The sequence below is a fragment of the Triticum dicoccoides genome, chromosome 3A (assembly GCF_002162155.2).
Source record: "Triticum dicoccoides isolate Atlit2015 ecotype Zavitan chromosome 3A, WEW_v2.0, whole genome shotgun sequence".
NCBI classification, from domain to species: domain Eukaryota; kingdom Viridiplantae; phylum Streptophyta; class Magnoliopsida; order Poales; family Poaceae; genus Triticum; species Triticum dicoccoides.
In genome coordinates, this window is record NC_041384.1 from 616,314,663 (window position 1) to 616,329,864 (window position 15,202).

The following is a 15,202-nucleotide window of genomic DNA, read 5'->3' on the forward strand; positions in this document are numbered from 1 at the left end:
TCTTTTATGCATGATCTCTTATAGCCTCGTATTTCTTCTCTGATATTTGGGTTTTGTTTGGACAACTTGATCTATTTATCTTTCAATGGGAAGAGGTGCTTTATAGTGGGTTCGATCTTATGGTGCTCGATCCCTGTGACAGAAAGGGAACCGACACGTATGTATCGTTGCTACTAAGGATAAAACGATGGGGTCTATCTCTACATAGATAGATCCTGTCTACATCATGTAATCATTCTTATTGCATTACTCCGTTTCTCCATGAACTTAATACACAAAATGCATGCTGGATAGCAGCCGATGTGTGGAGTAATAGTAGTAGATGCAGGCAGGAGTCGGTCTACTAATCTTGGATGTGATGCCTATGTAACGATCATTGCCTGGATATTGTCATGAGTATTTGAAGTTCTATCAATTGCCCAATAGTCATTTGTTCACCCACCGCTTTGCTATTTTTCTCGAGAGAAGCCACTAGTGAAACCTACGGCCCCGAGTCTCTTTCTCATATTTTGCGATCTACTTTATTTGCTTTTATTTTCAAATCTATTAATCCAAAAACCCAAAAATACTTTGCTGCACTTTATTTTATTTCGGATCTATTTATTCAATCTATTACAACTTTCTCCCGTCACGCACCAATTTCTAGCACCGTTACCCGAAAGGGATTGGCAACCCATTTAACATGTCGGGTTGCGAGGATTTGTTATTGATAACCCACAAGTATAGGGGATCGCAACAATTTTCGAGGGTAGAGTATTCAACCCAAATTTATTGATTCGACACAAGGGGAGCCAAAGAATATTCTCAAGTATTAGTAGTTGAGTTGTCAATTCAACCACACCTAAAAGACTTAATATCTGCAGCAAAGTAGTATGGAAGTAACGGTATATGGTGGCAAAAGTAATAGTAGTAGTTTTTGTAGCAATCGTAACAGTGGCAACAGAAAAGTAACTAAGCAAAGATCAATATGTGAAAAGCACATTGGCAATGGATCAATGATGGATAATTATGTCGAATGCGATTCCTCATGCAACAGTTATAACATAGGGCAACACAGAACTAGCTCCAGTTCATCACTATAATGTAGGCATGTATTCTGAATATAGTCATATGTGCTTATGGAAAAGAACTTGCATGACATCTTTTGTCCTACCCTCCCGTGGCAGCGGGGTCCTATCGGAAACTAAGGGATATTAAGGCCTCCTTTTAATAGAGTACCGGACCAAAGCATTAACACTTAGTGAATACATGAACTCCTCAAACTACGGTCATCATCGGGAGTGGTCCCAATTATTGTCACTTCGGGGTTGCCGGATCATAACACATAGTAGGTGACTATTGACTTGCAAGATAGGATCAAGAACTCACATATATTCATGAAAACATAATAGGTTCAGTTCTGAAATCATGGCACTCGGGCCCTAATGACAAGCATTAAGCATCGTAAAGTCATGGCAACATCAATCTTAGAACATAATGGATACTAGGGATCAAACCCTAACAAAACTAACTCGATTACATGGTAAATCTCATCCAACCCATCACCGTCCAGCAAGCCTACGATGAAATTACTCACGCACGGCAGTGAGCATCATGAAATTGGTGATGGAGGAAGGTTGATGATGACGATGGCGACGGATTCCCCTCTCCGGAGCCCCGAACGGACTAAAGGCCAGCCCTCCCGATGAAGATGAGGGCTTGGAGGTGGCTCCGTATCGTAATACGTGATGAATCCTTCTCTCTTATTTTTTCTCCCTGAACGTGAATGTATAGAGTTGGAGTTGAGGTCGGTGGAGTCTCAGGGGGCCCACGAGGCAGGGGGCGCGCCCTGCACCCCCGTGGACAGGTTGTGGGCCCCGTGATGCTGATTCTTTCGCCAATATGTTCTATAAATTCCAAAACGTGTCTCCGTGGATTTTTAGGTCATTCCGAGAACTTTTACTTCCTCACAAAAATAACACCATGGCAATTCTGCTAAAAACAACGTCAGTCCGGGTTAGTTCCATTCAAATCATGTAAGTTAGAGTCCAAAACAAGGGCAAAAGTGTTTGGAAAAATAGATACATCAGAGACGTATAAACTCCCCCAAGCTTAAACATTTGCTTGTCCTCAAGCAATTTAGTTGACAAACTAAAAGTGATAAAGAAAAACTTTTAGAAACTCTGTTTGATCTTGTTGTTGCAAATATGTAAAGCCAACATTCAAGTTTTCAGCAAAGATTATGAACTAACCACATTCACAATAACATCTAGGTCTCATGTTTACTCATATCAATGGCATAATCAACTAGCGAGTAATAATAATAAATCTCGGATGACAACACTTTCTCAAAACAATCATAACATGATATAACAAGATGGTATCCCGCTAGCCCTTTCTGAGACTACAAAACATAAATGCAGAGCACCCTTGAAGATCAAGGACTGACTAGATATTGTAATCCATGGTAAAAAGATCTAGTCACAGTCATACTCAATGTAAATTGATAGCAAAGCATATGAATGACAGCGGTTGTCTCCAACTGGTGCTTTTTAATAAGAGGATGATGACTCAACATAAAAGTAAATAGATAGGCCCTTCGCAGAGGGAAGCAGGGATTTGCAGAGGTGCTAGAGCTCGAGTTTTGAAACAGAGATAAATAATATTTTGAGTGGTATACTTTCATTGTCAACATAACAACCAAGAGATATCGATATCTTCCATGCTACACACATTATAGGCGGTTCGCAACAGAATGGTAAAGTTTATACTCCCCCACCACCAACAAACATCAATACATGGCTTGTCTGAAATAATGGGTGCCTCCAACTAACAACAATCCTGGGGGATTTTTGTTTGCAATTATTTTGATTTGAGCATGGGACTGGGCATCCCGGTTACTAGCCATTTTCTCGTGAGTGATGAGCGGAGTCCACTCATCGTGAGAATAACCCACCTAGCATGGAATATATAGACAACCCTAGTTGATACATGCGTAATTCGAGCATACAAAATAGAATTTCATTTGAAGGTTTAGAGTTTGGCACATACAAATTTACTTGGAACGGCAGGTAAATACCGCATCTAGGAAGGTATGGTGGACACATATGGAATAAATTTGGGGTTTATAGAAGTGGATGTACAAGCAGTATTCCTGCTTAGTACAAGTGAAGGCTAGAAAGAGACTGGGAAGTGACCAACTAGAGAGCGACAACAGTCATGAACATGCATTAAGATTAATCAACAATGAGTGCAAGCACGAGTAGGATATAAATCACCATGAACATAAATATCGTGGAGGCTATGTTGATTTTGTTTCAACTACATGCGTGAACATGTGCCAAGTCAAGCCACTCGAATCGTTCAAAGGAGGATACCACCTTATCATACCACATCACAACCATTTTAATAGCATGTTGGCACGCAAGATAAACCATTATAAACTCCTAGCTAATGAAGCATGGCATGGGCAACTATAATGTATAATTGTCATTCAAACATGTTTCATTCATAATAGGCTGAATCGGGAACGATGAACTAATCATATTTACAAAAACAAGATAGGTTGAGTTCATACTAGATTCTCTCATCTCAATCAGTCCATCATATATCGTCATTATTGCCTTTCACTCGCATGATCGAACGGTGTGGATAATAATAATAGTGCACGTGCATTGGACTAAGCTGGAATCTGCAAGCATTTAATTTAAGGGAGAAGACAAGGTAATATGGGCTCTTGGTTAAATGAACAATAATGCATATGAGAGCCACTCCACATTTTCATCGTGGTCTTCTCCTCTCAACCCCCAAAGAATAAGAAAAGAAATAAAATTATTTACACGGGAAAGCTCCCAACGAGCAAAAGAAGAATGAGAAATCTTTTGGGTTTTCTTTTAATTACTACTACTACAAGCATGGAAAGTAAACTAGCTAAAAGCTACACCTATTTTTTTTGTTTTTTCTTAAGGTTTTTTAAACACACAAGAACTAGAAAAGAAAATAAACTAGCATGGGTAGTACGGTGAAAAAGTATGAGCACCGACAACAAGAATGAGTGTGTGAACATGAATGTAATGTCAGTGAGAAATACGTACTCCCCTAAGCTTAGGCTTTTGGCCTAAGTTGGTCTATGGCCACTGCTGGCCTGGTGGATATCCAAAGTTGTAGCTGGGGTCGTACTGAGATGCAGCAGCTACTGCTTGAAAAGCTGCAGCTTGGAGGCGAGCTGCCTCCGTCCTCCTCCCGTACTCGTTCGCCTCCTCCCTGGTTATAACATATCTCCTTTTTGCCTGAAAGTTAAAGAAACTAGGAGCAGGGAGGGCAACATGGACAGTGCATTGTCTGTCAAAGATTAGTCGATACTGGAGGAACTGTTCGTTCCTCTCAAGAAACTGATGGCGAACCATAGCATTATAATCTAGGTAAGCAGGAGGTAGCTCTATATCATTCCATGTATGGGTTCATTAATATAATTAGCTACATGAGTTGCATAAATTCCACCAAAAAATCTCCACTTGTACCGTTAAGATGCAACCTTCGTGCCACAATGGCCCCCAAGTTATATTGTTTATCTCCTAATACCGTACTTTTGAGGACACAACGATCAGGAACGCACATGTGACAAGCCTCATCTTTACCATTAATGCATCTACTAATAAAGAGAGCAAAATAATGTATGTAAGGGAATTGAATGCTCCCTATGGTGGCTTGTGTGATTTCCCTAGATTCCTCCACAGTGATAGTAGCAAGAAAGTCTTTATATTCAGATTTGCGAGGTTCACTGACATTGCGCCACTGCGGGAGTTTACAAGCAGTATTAAAATCTTCTAGGTCCATGGTATATGATTTATCATAAAGATAAAATAAAACAGTGTGAGAATTGTGCGAGGATGTAAATTTAAACCTTCTCATAAAGGAATCAGTTAGGTAGTGGTACTGCAGGCACTTATCTGACACGAAGTCCTCAAGATCAGCATTACGCATAAACGCGTCAAATTCATCCTTGATGCTTGCTTGGACCATAAACTCCTCTGACGGCCATTCACAAGGCCGCACTTGAGCTTCCCTCGGTGGTTCATCATCCGGATCACGTATCGCGAGCCTTGGTCCTTGCTTCCTTGAGGAACCACCTTGGTACATTTTCCTAAACATTTTCTTTCTCTGATTAATTTCTGAAATTTTTAATGGCTCAAAATAAAAGTGAACCAAACTCAACAAAATTGATAACAACTACTCCCACAAGTGCCTAGAGGTGATATCATGCATTAAAACTACTTTTGACCATATAAATTTGACATGCAAGCTCAAGAACAGGGTCACCTTAGCAGCAAAAATTTGCAATAAATAAAGCACTAGAACAAAAACTTATTGGACCATTGGAGGAGTCACATACCGAAGAACAATCCCCAAAGCAGTTTTGTGGATGGAGCTTTGAGCAAGGAGATCGAAAATGGCAGCAAGATGAGCTAGAACACGGGTTTGAGCTACGAGATGATTTTTTCTGGAGGAAGACGAAGTGTGTGGGTTCTAGAACAAGTGGAGGAGGGCCACATGAGGTCCACGAGGCAGGGGGCGCCCCAGGGGGGCCTTGCACCCTTGTGGCCAAATGGTGGGGGCCCCTGGTGTGTTCTCAGTGCCAGAAATTCTTAAATATTCCACAAAAAATCATATATCATTTTCAGGACATTTGGAGAACTTTTATTTTCGGGGTATTTTTATTGCAAGGATAATTCAGAAAATAGACAGAAAATATTTTTTTATTTAATATAAATAATAGAAAGTAAAAGGAGGGTACAGAGAGTTGTGCTTTCTAACTTCATCCATCTCATGCTCATCAAAATGAATCCAGTAACAAGGTTGATCAAGTCTTGTTAACATACCCTTTCTGAATAACATGAAACCGGAGAATTTTCGAATAACACTAGCTTACCTCAACGGGGATATGCATGTCCCCAACAATAAGAATATCATATTTCTTATTGACAGTAGGAAGAGGGAATTCAAAACCTCCAATAGTTATCGTTGAAATTTTTCCAACAGAATTGATACAGTGGACTTAAGGTTGTTTTCTCAGAAAATGTATCGTATGCTCATTACCATTAACATGAAAAGTGGCATTGCCTTTGTTGCAATCAATAAGAGCCCCTGCAGTATTCAAAAAGGGTCTACCAAGGATAATAGACATACTATCATCCTCAGGAATATCAAGAATAACAAAGTCCATTAAAATAGTAACGTTTGCAACCACAACAGGCACATCCTCACAAATACTGACAGGTATAGCAGTTGATTTATAGGCCATTTGCAAAGATATTTCAGTAGGTGTCAACTTATTCAAATTAAGTCTACGATACAAAGAGAGAGGCATAACACTAACACCGGCTCCAAGATCACATAAAGGAGTTTTAACATAGTTTCTTTTATGGAGCATGGTATAGTTGGTACTCCTGGATCTCCTAGTTTCTTAGGTATTCTGCCTTTGAAAGTATAATTGGCAAGCATGGTGAAAATTTCAGCTTCTGGTATCTTTCTTTTATTTGTAACAATATCTTTCATATACTTAGCATAAAGATTCATTTTAAGCATATCGGTCAAACGCATACGCAAAAAGATAGGTTTAATCATTTCAGCAGAGCGCCCAAAATCCTGATCATCCTTTTTATTGGATGGTTTAGGGGGAAAGGCATGGGTTTCTGAACCCATGGTTCTCTTTCTTTACCGTGCTTCATAGCAACGAAGTCTCTCTTATCATAATGTTGATTCTTTGATTGTGGGTTATCAAGATCAACAGCAGGTTCAATCTCTACATCATTGTTATTGCTAGGTTGAGCATCAACATGAACATCATCATTAACATTATCACTAGGTTCATGTTCATGACCAGATTGTGTTTCAGCATCAGAAATAGAAATATCATTGGGATTCTCAGGTGTGTCAACAACAGGTTCACTAGAAGCATGCAAAGTCCTATCAGTTTTCTTTTTCTTCTTCTTAGAAGGACTAGGTGTATCAACATTAGTTTTCGGAGAATCTTTCTCAAATATCTTAGGGTGGCCCTCGGGATACAGAGGTTCCTGAGTCATTTTACCCCCTCTAGTCACAACTCTAACAGCATTATCATTTTTCTTATTATTCAATTCATTGAGCAAATCATCTTGTGCTTTAAGCACTTGTTCTACCTGAGTGGTAACCATAGAGGCATGTTTACTGATAAGTTTAAGGTCACCTTTAACTCTAGACATATAATCACTCAAGTGTTCAATCATATAAGCATTACATTTCAATTTTCTACCAACATAAGCATTGAAGTTTTCTTGTTTAACAATAAAATTATCAAACTCATCCAAGCATTGGCTAGCAGACTTATTACGAGGGATATCACCTTCATCAAATCTATAGAGAGAAATTACCTTTACTACTTGTGTTGGATTACTAAGACCATCTATTTCTTCAATAGGTGGTAAATTCTTAACATCTTCAGCTTTGATATCCTTTTCTTTCATTGATTTCTTTGCCTCTTGCATATCTTCAGGACTGACAAATAGAATACCCCTTTTCTTCGGAGTTGGTTCAGGAAGTGTCCAATCATTATCATTACTCAGTATATTATTCAATAGCAATTGAGCTTGCTCAACAGTTCTTTACCTGAAAACACAACCAGCACAACTATCCAGGTGGTCTCTGGAAGCATCGGTTAGTCCATTATAAAAGATATCAGGTATTTCATTTTTCTTGAGAGGATGATCAGGCAAAGCATTAAGTTATCGGAGAAGCCTCCCCCAAGCTCGTGGGAGACTCTCTTCTTCAATTTGCACAAAATTATATATTTCCCTTAAGGCAGCTTGTTTCTTATGAGCGGGGAAATATTTAGCTTAGAAGTAATAAATCATATCCTGGGGACTACGCACACAACCAGGAGCAAGAGAATTAAACCATGTTTTAGCATCACCCTTTAATGAGAATGGAAATAACTTAAGGATTTAGTAGTAACGGATTTTTTCCTCATGAGTGAATAGGGTGGCTATATCATTCAATTTAGTAAGATGTGCCACAACAGTTTCAGATTCATAGACATAAAAAGGATCAGATTCAACCAAAGTAATTACAGGATCGACAGAGAAATCATAATCCTTATCAGAAATACAGATAGGTGAAGTAGCAAAAGCAGGGTCATATTTCATTCTAGCATTCAAAGACTTTTCTTTCAGCTTAGCTAACAGTTTCTTAAGATCATATCTATCTTTGCAAGCTAAAAGATCTCTAGCCGTTTCTTCATCCATAACATAACCCTCAGGCACATCAGGCAATTCTTATCTAGGGGGAGAATCTTCATCATCACTTTCATCAATATTATCTGTTTCAATAATTTCATTCTCTCTAACCCTAGCAAGTTGTTCATCAAGAAATTCACCTAATGGCACAATATTATCAAGCATAGAAGTAGTTTCATCATAAGCATCATGCATAGCAGAAGTGTCATCATCAATAACATGCGACATATCATAATCAATAGCAGGAGTAGGTGTCGCAAGTTTACTCAAAAAGAAGGTGAATCAAGTGTAGACCTAAATGGCAGTTCCTTACCTCCCCTCATAGTTGAGGGAAAAATCTCGGTTCTTTCATCTTTCAAGTTCCTCATAGTGATCAACAGATATAAATCCCAAGTGACTCAAAGAATAGAGCTATGCTCCCCGGCAATGGTGCCAGAAAATAGTCTTGATAACCCACAAGTATAGGGGATCGCAATAGTTTTCGAGGGTAGAGTATTCAACCCAAATTTATTGATTCAACACAAGGGGAGCCAAAGAATATTCTCAAGTATTAGCAGTTGAGTTGTCAATTCAACCACACCTGAAAGACTTAATATCTGCAGCAAAGTATTTAGTAGCAAAGTAGTATGGAAGTAACAGTAATGGTGGCAAAAGTAACAGTAGTAGTTTTTGTAGCAATCATAACAGTGGCAACAGAAAAGTAACTAAGCAAACATCAATATGTGAAAAGCTCGTAGGCAATGGATCAATGATGGATAATTATATCGGATGCGATTCCTCATGTAACAGTTATAACATAGGGCGACACAGAACTAGCTCCAGTTCATCAATGTAATGTAGGCATGTATTCCGAATATAGTCATACGTGCTTATGGAAAAGAACTTGCATGACATCTTTTGTCCTACCCTCCCGTGGCAGCGGGGTCCTATCGAAAACTAAGGGATATTAAGGCCTCCTTTTAATAGAGTACCAGACAAAGCATTAACACTTAGTGAATACATGAACTACTGAAACTACGATCATCACCGGGAGTGGTCCCGATTATTGTCACTTCGGGATTGCCGGATCATAACACATAGTAGGTGACTATTGAATTGCAAGATAGTATCAAGAACTCACATATATTCATGAAAACATAATAGGTTCAGATCTGAAATCATGGCACTCGGGCCCTAGTGACAAGCATTAAGCATAGCAAAGTCATAGCAACATCAATCTTAGAACATAATGAATACTAGGGATCAAACCCTAACAAAACTAACTCGATTACATGGTAAATCTCATCCAACCCATCACCGTCCAGCAAGCCTACGATGAAATTACTCATGCACGGCGGTGAGCATCATGAAATTGGTGATGGAGGAAGGTTGATGATGACAATGGCGACGGATTTCCCTCTCCGGAGCCCCAAACGGACATCAGATCAGCCCTCCCGATGAAGATTAGGGCTTGGCGGCGGCTCCGTATCGTAAAGCACGATGAATCCTTCTCTCTTATTATTTTTCTCCCCGAATGTGAATATATAGAGCTGGAGTTGAGTTCGGTGGAGTCTCAGGGGGCCTACGAGGCAGGGGGCGCGCCCTGCACCCTCGTAGACAAGGTGTGGGCCCCCTGATGCTGATTCTTTCGCTAGTATTTTTTATAAATTCCAAAACGTGTCTCCGTGGATTTTTCAGGTCATTCCGAGAACTTTTATTTCTACACAAAAATAACACCATGGCAATTCTGCTGAAAACAGCGTTAGTCCAGATTAGTTCCATTCAAATCATGCAAGTTAGAGTCCAAAACAAGGCAAAAGTGTTTAGAAAAGTAGATACGTTGGAGACGTATTAGTTATCTGTGTGCAGGGGCTATTTACGTTATGTTGATTGGTTCTCCTACTGGTTCCATAACCTTGGTTTCATATCTGAGGGAAATACCTACCGCCACTGTGCTGCATCATCCCTTCCTCTTTGGGGAAATACCGACGTAGCTTGAAGCGACATCAGGCACCACATAAGGAAAAGTATAAGTAGAAAATTTTATTAGAGATTGACAAACATAGCATTAGTCAATGATGCAACTCATGAAAGAATTAATAAGGGAAGAGAAGATTCACATATAAATATACTATCCTAGAAATCTTTTGTGATTGTGAGCCCTCATCAAAATATCATATGCAAAAATTGTTGACATTGGACAAGGAAGACAACATAATGATTTATGCTTGTTCATATTCACATAGAAGTCATATTGTCATGGATCCTTTAACTTGTGGTGCTTGCCCCTATCTTTGCTAGCCAAAAATTCCGCACTAAGTAGAGACACTACTTGTGCATCCAAAAACCCTTAAAACCAAATCTCATTTTCAAGAGTCCACCATACCTACCTAGGGATTGAGCAAGATCCCTCAAGTAAGTTGTCATTGGTGCAGAAAGGCAATAAAAATTGCTTCTAAAAGTGTGAGATCATTTAGTGTAAGAGAAAATTGAGCGTTGCACAAACTTGTGATGGCGAAGAATAAAAGTGACATACTGCATAATAAAGGTCGCTATCACAAGGGGCAATGTAACGTGACATTCTTTTGCACTAATGGATTGAGCATACAAACAAATAAGCGCATGGCAACCTCTGCTTCCCTCTGCGAAGGGCCTATCTTTTACTTTCATGCAAGAGTCAAATTATTTCTCTCTATTCCTTTTATTTTTCTACTTTGGCAAGCATCATGTGGTGAGGAAAGATCTAGGAACATATGTCCAGTTGAATATGGGTAGCATGAGTTATTATTGTTGACATCACCCTTGAGGTGAGTACGTTGGGAGGCGAAACCATAAGCCCCTATATTTCTATGTGTCCAGTTGAAATGTTTTGCTCATGTGTACGCGGTGAGTGTTAGCAATCATAGAAGACTATATGATGGTTCAGTATGTGGACTTGCCTAAAGGCTCTGACACGTGACCCTTCCTGAAAAAAATGAATTCTAGTTGCAAAGTTGACTAAGAACATAGTTTGTTGGTTTCTAATAGAGTTTTTGCTTTATACTTCGATTGTGTGATGAACTATTACCTATTCATGAGAAGTATATGATAAACGTTCTATGATAAAAGTCATATGTTTAAATTTTTTTGCTGTTATAATAATCAACATGATGCTTCTATGTCTGTATTTTGTTTTTATCGACACCTCTCTCTCAAAGCATGTGGACATGTTTTTCGATTTTGGTTTTCGCTTGAGGACAAGCGAGGTCTAAGCTTGGGGGAGTTGATACGTCCATTTTGCGTCATGTTTTCTTACTATTATTTATGATGTTTTTATCCATAATAATGCTTTTTGGAGTAATTCTAATGACTTTTCTCTCATAATTTGCAAGGTACACACCAAGAGGGAGAATTCCGGCAACTGGAAATCTGGACCTGGAAAAGCTACGTCAGGCTACCTATTCTGCACAACTCCAAACAAGTTGAAACTTCACAGATATTTTTTATGGAATATTTAAGAATTATTGGAGCAAATAACTAACAGAGGGGGGCCACCAGGTGGGCACAACCCACATGGGCGCCCCAGGCAGCCCAGGCGCGCCCTGGTGGGTTGTGCCCTCCTCGGCTCACCTCTGGTGCCCATCTTCTGGTATATAAGTCATTTTGACCTAGAAAAAATAAGAGGAGGACTTTCGGGACGGAGCGCCGCCGTCTTGAGGCAGAACTTGGGTAGGATCCCTTTTGCCCTCCGGCGGAGCGATTCTGCCGGGGAAACTTCCCTCCCGGAGGAGGAAATCATCGTCATCATCATCACCAAGAACTCTCCCATCTCGGGGAGGAAAATCTCCATCAACATCTTCAACAACACCATCTCATCTCAAACCCTAGTTCATCTCTTGTGTTCAATCTTGTTACCGGAACTATAGATTGGTGCTTGTGGGTGACTAGTAGTGTTGATTACATCTTGTAGTTGATTACTATATGGTTTATTTGGTGGAAGATTATATGTTCAGATCCAATATGCTATTTAATACTCCTCTGATCATGAGCATGTTTATCATTTGTGAGTAGTTACTTTTGTTCTTGAGGTCACGGGAGAAATCATGTTGCAAGTAATCATGTGAATTTGATATGTGTTCGATATTTTGATAGTATGTATGTTGTGATTCCCTTAGTGGTGTCATGTGAACGTCGACTACATGACACTTCACCATATTTGGGCCTAAGGGAATGCATTGTGGAGTAGCAAATAGATGATGGGTTGCGAGAGTGACAGAAGCTTAAACCCCAGTTTATGCGCTATTCCGTAAGGGACCGATTGGATCCAAAATTTTAATGCTATGGTTAGAATTTATTCTTAATACTTCTCTTGTAGTTGCGGATGCTTGCGGGAGGGTTAATCATAAGTAGGAGGTTTTTTCAAGTAAAAACAGCACCTAAGCACCGGTCCACCCACATATCAATTTATCAAAGTACCGAACATGAATTAAGCCAACATGATGAAAGTGTCTAGATGAAATTCCCATGTACCCTCAAGAATGCTTTGCTTATCATAAGAGATTGTTTTGGCCTGTCCTTTGCCTCAAAAGGATTGGGCTACCTTGCTGCACTTTTGTTACTACTATCGTTACTTATTCGTTACCAATTATCTTGCTATCAAACTATTCCACTACTTACAATTTCAGGATTTGCAGGCATTACCTTACTGAAAACTACTTGTCATTTCCTTCCGCTCCTCGTTGGGTTCGACACTCTTACTTATCAAAAAAATTCTACAATTGATCCCCTATACTTGTGGGCCATCATCCCGCTCCTCAGTACCTCAACTACTATCCAGGCTACTGATCGATTACCAAGTTAGGCCAAAAGCCTAATCTTGGGGGAGTACGTGTTTCTCACCAACATTACATTCATGTTCACACATTTCATTCCAATTGTCGGTGTTCACACTTTTTCATTGTATCATCCATGCTTAATTTATTTTTCTTGCTTTCTTCTTGTGAGTTTGAAAAACTTCAGAAAAACCAAAAAAATTAGGTGTAGTTAATTTACTTTCTATGCATGCCTAGCTGTAACACTAAAAGGAAAACCCAAAAAGATTTCCTTGTTCTTCTTTTGCTTGTTGGGAGCATTCTCGTGTAAATAGTTTTTCTCGTTTTTGCTTTTCCCTTTTATTTGCTTGTTCAAGAAAACCAAAAACTCCAAAAAATATTTCAGTGTGTTTCTCTGAATTTCTTTTCTTTTTATTCGAGTCTTACTGAGGAGAAGACCATGATGAAAATGTTGAGTGACGCCTCTCATATGAATAACTATTGATCTAATAAAGAGCCCATTTTACCTTGTCTTCTCGTGTTGAATAAAACATTTGCAGATTCCAGCTTAGTCCATGGCACTCTTGCACTATCATTATTTTCATATCGTTCGGTCATGCAAGTGAAAGGCAATAATGACGATATTCAATGAACTGGTTGTGGCAGAGAGAAACGGGTATGAACTCGACTTGTTATGTTTGTGTAAATATGTTTAACCTAGTATACATGATTCAGCCCATTATGATTAAACATATTTGCAATGACAATTAGAGATTATAGTTTCTCATGCCATGCATAAGTAGCTAGGAGTGGATAATGATTTATCTTGGATATCAACATTGCGTTAAAATGATTGTAATGTAGTATGATGATATGGTATCCTCCTCTGAATGTTCGAGTGGCTTGACTTGGCACATGTTCATGCATGTAGTTGAATCAAAACCAACAAAGCCTCTATGGTATTTATGTTCATGGTGTTCATATCCTACTCATGCTAGTGTCCAATGTTACTTATGCATAATGCATGTTCATGATCGTTGTTGCTCTCTAGCTGGCCGCTTCTCAATCTAATTGCTAGCCTTCGCCTGTACTAAGTGGGAATTCTGCTTGTACATCAAAAACCTTGAACCAAAGTTATTCCGGATAAGTCCACCATACCTACCTATATGAGGTATTATCCTGCCGTCCTAAGTAAATTTGCATGTGCCACCTCTAAAAACTTCTAATAAATATCCTATTTGTGTGCTTGGATCATTCATGGAACGACGGGAGGTGGTCAGTATCTTCCATGCTAAGCGGGTTATTCTCAGGTCAAGTGTTTATTCACTCGCCATCACATAAGAAAAGGGCGGTAATAGGGATGCCTAGTCCCAAACTGCAAACAGAAAAAGCTGACAAATAATCAAACAAAAACTCCCAATGGAGTCAAAACCTTTACTTTTATCGCTTGGGAACCGCCACTAGCATGCTTAGCATGGAAGATATTGATAACTGATAGTCATGAAGTAAATGAGAAGGGTGCGTGTCTCAAAATATCATTTACTTCTGTTTTAAAACTTGAGCTCTGGCACCTCTGCAAATCACTGCTTCCCTCTGTGAAGGGACTATCTATTTACTTTTATGTTGTATCATCACCTTCTAAAACAAGCGCCAGAACCTGAGAGCACTCCTGTCATGACTTATGCATTGTGTGTAGATAATGTTGGGTGCATCATGACTAGATCTTTTCTACCATGAATAACAATGTCTAGTCGCTGCTTGGACTTTGGAGGTGCTCTGCATTTATGTTTTGCGGTCTCAGAAAGGGCTAGCAAGATACCATTAGTCATATTATATCATGGTTGTTTTGACAACGTGATGCCGTTTGAGATATTTTATTATTGCTCGCTAGCTGATTATGTTATTGATATGAGTTAATATAATCCTTAAGAGTTATTGTCGACATGGTTAGTTATAATGTTGGCTGAAAACCTGGGTGCTGTTTAAGCTTATTTATGCAAACAAGAGCAAAAGTGTTCGTAATTTTTTTCTTTTTCACTTTCAGTTTATCAACTGAATTGCCTGAGGACAAACAAAGGTTTAAGCTTGGGGGAGTTGATACATCTCCAACGTATCTACTTTTCCTAACGCTTTTCCTCTTGTTTTGGACTCTAATTTGCATGATTTGAATGAAACTAAACTCGG